The sequence below is a fragment of the Peromyscus eremicus genome, chromosome 3 (assembly GCF_949786415.1).
Source record: "Peromyscus eremicus chromosome 3, PerEre_H2_v1, whole genome shotgun sequence".
Taxonomy (NCBI): domain Eukaryota; kingdom Metazoa; phylum Chordata; class Mammalia; order Rodentia; family Cricetidae; genus Peromyscus; species Peromyscus eremicus.
In genome coordinates, this window is record NC_081418.1 from 26,373,135 (window position 1) to 26,378,728 (window position 5,594).

Below are 5,594 nucleotides of genomic sequence, written 5' to 3' on the forward strand. Positions count from 1 at the left end.
AGTAGGATAGTATGAATAGACATCTGGTTTCTTCCTGCTGTAAAAGACAATAATAAGAGATGTGAGTTCTTTTTCTTTCTCTAGTCAGTGTTAAGAATAAAGTTTCATGTTTTAAAAGTTATTTCTCAACTCTAGAAAACTCTAGAAAACAGTGCTGTGGTTTCTTAAACAAAACCTATCACTACCCATAGAACATGGCATCTTACTCATGGACATACATCTACAAGATTGGCACTTGTCCTCACACATCGAACCCTAATGTCCACAGCATCTCTTCACAATAAGGAAGACTGGAAAGAACCCTGGTATTTTTCAGTGAGTGCGGATATTACCCACAGTAAAATAAAGTGGATTGCTAGGATGTGTAAAATATGAAGGAGTATCTGGAGAAACCTGTTGAGGATAACAAAGCCAATCCTGAAAAGGTAACTCTCTTTTATAATATTTTTGCCATAGAAAATTACAGGAACACCAGTTGCTGGGTCTGAGGAAGTATAAAGTAGTGAAGAGAGGAGCAGAGTACAAAAGGGCAGCTCAGAGATCCATGTGGTGAAGACATTCTGTACCATTGTCTATCTATTCACTAAATAATAGACGTTTGGATTCATCCCGGGATGTGTGTGTGTTGCTATTATAAATAATGCTACTGTGAAAATTAATGTTTAAGTCTTTATATAGACATTTGTTCTCACTTTATTTGTTAAATGCCTAGGAGAAAAAACTGCTAATCTATGGTAAATTAATATGATTTCTTCATGGTATGCTAATGTTTCACTTTATAGTGTTACTATCGTGTATTCTGCAGTTCCAAAGCATTTTACATCCCCATCAGAGAATAAGAACTCTAGACTTTCCACATACTTCTAACATTTGGAATTGTCTGTCACTTTTATTATATTTATTTTACTTATTTTTATTTTGTTAATTGAAAATATTTTTTCAGCCGGGCGGTGGTGGCACACGCCTTTAATCCCAGCACTCGGGAGGCAGAGCCAGGCGGATCTCTGTGAGTTCGAGGCCAGCCTGGGCTCCCAAGTGAGTTCCAGGAAAGGCGCAAAGCTACACAGAGAAACCCTGTCTCGAAAAAAAAAAAAAAGAAAAAAAAGAAAATATTTTTTCATACAATATATTCTGATTATGGTTTCCCCTCCTCCAACTCCTCACAGGTCCTTCCCACTTCACCTCCCATCCAAATCCACACCTTTTTCTCCCCTTTCTCATTAGAAAAGAAACAGGCATCTAAAAAATAATAATAAAATAAAATAGGATAATAAGAAAAGTATTATTTGCTTTATTAACAGGTCATCAGGCTTGCGTATACATGCCCCTACCTGCTGAGCTATTTCACTGTCCCATCCACCCTTTTTACAACCATGATAATACATGAATTGGTGTTTCACTAGTGGCTTTTGTTTATTTTCCTGTAATTCAATTTAAAAGTGTGCTTATTTACTGGCCCTCACAAGTGCTGGGCAAGCACTCTACTACTGACATGCATCCCTACACTTCAGTAGGGTTTTAGTTTGCTTTTCTTTTCAATGATAACACTGAACATCTTATCAGCCAATTAGTCATTCATCTATCTCGTCTCTTTTAAAATTGTAACCCACATATAAAACTATAAAATTGTCCACATGAATAGGGTAGTGTCATAGTTACTTTTCTACTGCTGTGAAGAGACACCATATAGCAGAGAGGACATGGAGCCTGGGGATCAGACTACGAAGGATTGCCACTTCAGCAGCACTGAGTATTCCAGTGTACGAAGACACGGCATCGCCTCACTCTCCAGATGTTTACTGATGTCCTTTAGCAGCGTTCTGTGGGGAGAGCTCTGTGCCTCTTTCATCATCAAAAATTTATTCCTGAAAAGTTTATAATTCTTAATGCTTAAGAGGCACCTAATTTTCTTAGGGAGGGAAACTAATATTGTAGTTTCTTTTCAGAGTGTTAATTTCTAGAATACAAAAAATACAATCAGTTTGTGTATACATATTGTTTCCTTAAATCTTGCAAACCTGGATTCACTAGGATTTTTCCAAATAATACCAAATTATTGGCAGAAAAAAATGGTTTTATATCTTCCCTTCTAGTTTGCATGACATCAATTTCTCTTCTTGCCTAGTTGTGCTGGCTAAAGCCCTTGATACAATGTTGAGTGGAAGTAATGAGAATGGACGTCCTTGTCTCTTTCTAGACCTCAGCAGGGAAAGCATTCACTCTTTCACCAATATTATATTGACTGTGGACTATGCTTGTTTGCTTGTTTGTTTGGATGGCTGGTGTAAGGCCTACAGTCAAGGCAGAACTATCATTGACACCTGGTAAAATTGGAAAGCCTTCAAATGGCATAACCACAAGTTCCCCTCTCTGCTCTTGGCTCATGAATAAGTCCCCATAGCCAAGTAATGGTCACCAAACAGCAGGTGCTGTTACTAATTGTCTCCAAAGAGTGGCATCCCGGCTCTGCAAGCCAGTAGGGTTAATCAATAAATAAAATGACATCTAACAGTCTCAGGCACTCCTTACCCTCTGGATATTACAAAGCCTGCCTCCCATCCAAGGTCCAGGATGATCTTTCCATACCCAAGGGTCACTTCTTGTGGCCTACCAGGATGAGTGGTATCTGTCCTTTTTCCATGGGCTGCAAGTGTGTCGGATTGATATATTTCTGTGGATCTCATATGTCAAGTGCTCGTGACTGACTATTCTGGGTCTCCCAAACCCTCCATCAAGAATCCCTTCTTTAATGGTGGGGTGACTAGGAGAAAGGCTGAGAAAGTATGCCTCTGTTTCTAGCTTGAGAGATTTAGTTGTGAAATGACATTAAACTTGTTTAATTATTTTTCTGAATTTATTGTGATAATCCATTGAGGTTTTTTTCATGCATTCTGTAAACATGATAGAATACATTAATTGATTTTCATTTATTAATCAAGTTGCATTGCTTGAGTGAATCTCGCTTGATCAGTATCATGATAATTCCCTTTATATGTTGCTGGATTAAATTTCTAGTATATTATTCAGTATTTTTTGTAAATATATTGGTTGATGCATTTTTCTCTTCTCTTGTGAATGCTGCCTGGTTTTAATAGCAAGGTATGATCATACCATCAACCTCTTAGAATGACAAATTTTCTCAGCTCAATACTTATTTCTTCATTTAAAATTTATTTTTATTTATTTTATGAGTATGCGTATTTTGCCTGCATACATGCCTGTGTATCATATGTGTGCCTGGTGCTAGTGGGAGTCAGGGATGGTGTCAGATCCCATGGGACTGAGTTACAGATGGCTATGGGCTGCCATGTGGGTGCTTGGAATCAAATACAGGTCTTCTGTAAGTGCAGCCACTGCTCTTAATGCCTGAGCCATCTCTCCAGTCCCTCCTTATTTCATCTTGATTTGGATTTAGTTTTATCTTTGCCTAGTTTCCTAAAGGCAAAACTTAGAATATTGTCTTGAGGGTTTTTTTTCCCCTACTTTTCAAACATTAGCCAGTAGAGCCACACCCTTTCCATTAACTGAGGAATTACTTGTTTACAGAAATGTCTTTTGTCATTTAGGTCAGGAGTTTTCTAAGACATCATATGACTTTGCTTAGTCATGTACAATATTCAGAAGCATTAATTTACCTTCCTCATTTGGGGAATTTTCACACTTATCCTGCTATTGATCTGCATTTCAGTTTCACTTTAGTTGGAGAACATTCATTCAGAGATTGACTTAGGGTTTTCCATGTGCCCTATCCTGAAGAATGTTCCAGCTGTGTTTGGAATCAATACATTCTTATCCACTGGAAGGGATATATATAACACAGCTGTTAAGTTAAATGATTGCAAAAGTTCAATTCTTTACTTAGATTTTTTTTTTGCATTTTTGTTCTAGCGACTATTGAAGGTGGAACACGAAAGTCTAGTTATAAAACTGTGTTACTTTCATGATGTCAATGTTTTATTACAATGAAAGTGTCTCTAGTGATACTTTCTTAATTTCCATTTTTGTCTTATATTAATGTATCCATTCCAGCTATGCTAATCCCTATTTATCTTTAATTAGTTGAGTCTTAGAATCTGTATTGTATCTTTTAAAATCCAATTTAAGAATTTCTGCTTTTTGATTATTGAATAGTCACATTTGATGTAGTTATTGATTTCATTGAAGGTATGTCTGCTGTGTTCCTGCTTATCTCCCAAATGTCTCATGGAACTTGTATCTGTTTCTTCTAATGACTCTCTTTTGTGTCAGAATTTTTAATGTATCATTTCAATACCTGTCAATTTTACAATGTTATTATTGTTGAGTGTTCACATGATGTGCTGAGAAAGGAGCACATGCCACACACTGTGTATAGGTTAGTGGACCTATGTAGTCCATTCCCTCCTTTCTCCTTCTTGTGGAGCTCAGGGATCAAACTTATATCATCAGCTGTAATGTATGGCAAGAACTTTTACCTGCCGAGTCATCTCATGGCTCCTCAAAATGTTTTTGAGATGCTTTTATATGTAGCCCAGGCTGGCCTGGAACTCATGGCAATCCTGTTGCCTCAGCCTACCATGTGCTTGATTATATATATATCAAGACCCATCCCTTTCTATCAAACTGATAAGCTTGTTTTCTGAGGGTTATGCTATATACTTCTGTACTCTTATTAGTAGTATATAATTTATCACCCTCCACATCAGGTTAATACACAGAAGGTAAATCCAGCATAATATTGAAATTTTTCTCCATTATAGGACCTTTTCTTTCTCCTTTGTGTTAATTGCCACAACTCTTCACAAGTAACACTAGTCTCCTAAGAGAATGCTATCATAATAACTGCTTTGTACAACTGCATGTCTCTTAATAACAAATATGCTTATTTATACATTTTCAAATAATTACTGTATCATTTCATCTTAAGCATTCAGGTTCTCATCCTGTATTATTTTCCATTAATCCAAAGAATTTCTTTAATATTTCTTGTAAGGCAGATCTAAGTTATTTCAGATTTTCCTAGATACACAATTCTTAGTTGACAGGGTTTTTTTTTTCTTCTAGTACTTTGAATGTCATAGTCTATTCTCCATTCTTAAAGTAATCCTGAGTAGATGTGATTTTATGGTTTCTGCAGATCAAAATCCAAGTGTTTTCTGCCTCATGATCTCAGCCCTTCTATTTTCCTGGGGTTGGCTCTCCTGGCCTTACATTGCCAAAGAGCCCTGGAACCCCTGGGTCTTGGTGATTGCATGCTCCCTTTATTATAGGACTGACATGTGGAAGAAAAGGTCAACTTTATTTTACATGCTCACAAAGCACTGATTACTGCTTTGCTTAGAGAGCACTAACAGCTAAGTCTAATTTGAAAACAGCATCATTGGCTCCCCAAGTAGCCATTATTCTCTTTATAGAACTAGCTGTCTTTCCATCATCCTTTTAAAGCCCACATCTTCCCAATAGCAAATCATCAGAAACAAACTGAGGATGTTTTTGTGTTGTTTTGTTGTTATTGTTTTGTCTATGTTTTGGTTTGGGTTTTTATAGTTTTTTTGGTTTTTTGTTTTGTTTTTAGCCGTGAACCCCACCATCTTCTTATTTACCAAGATCAGAAA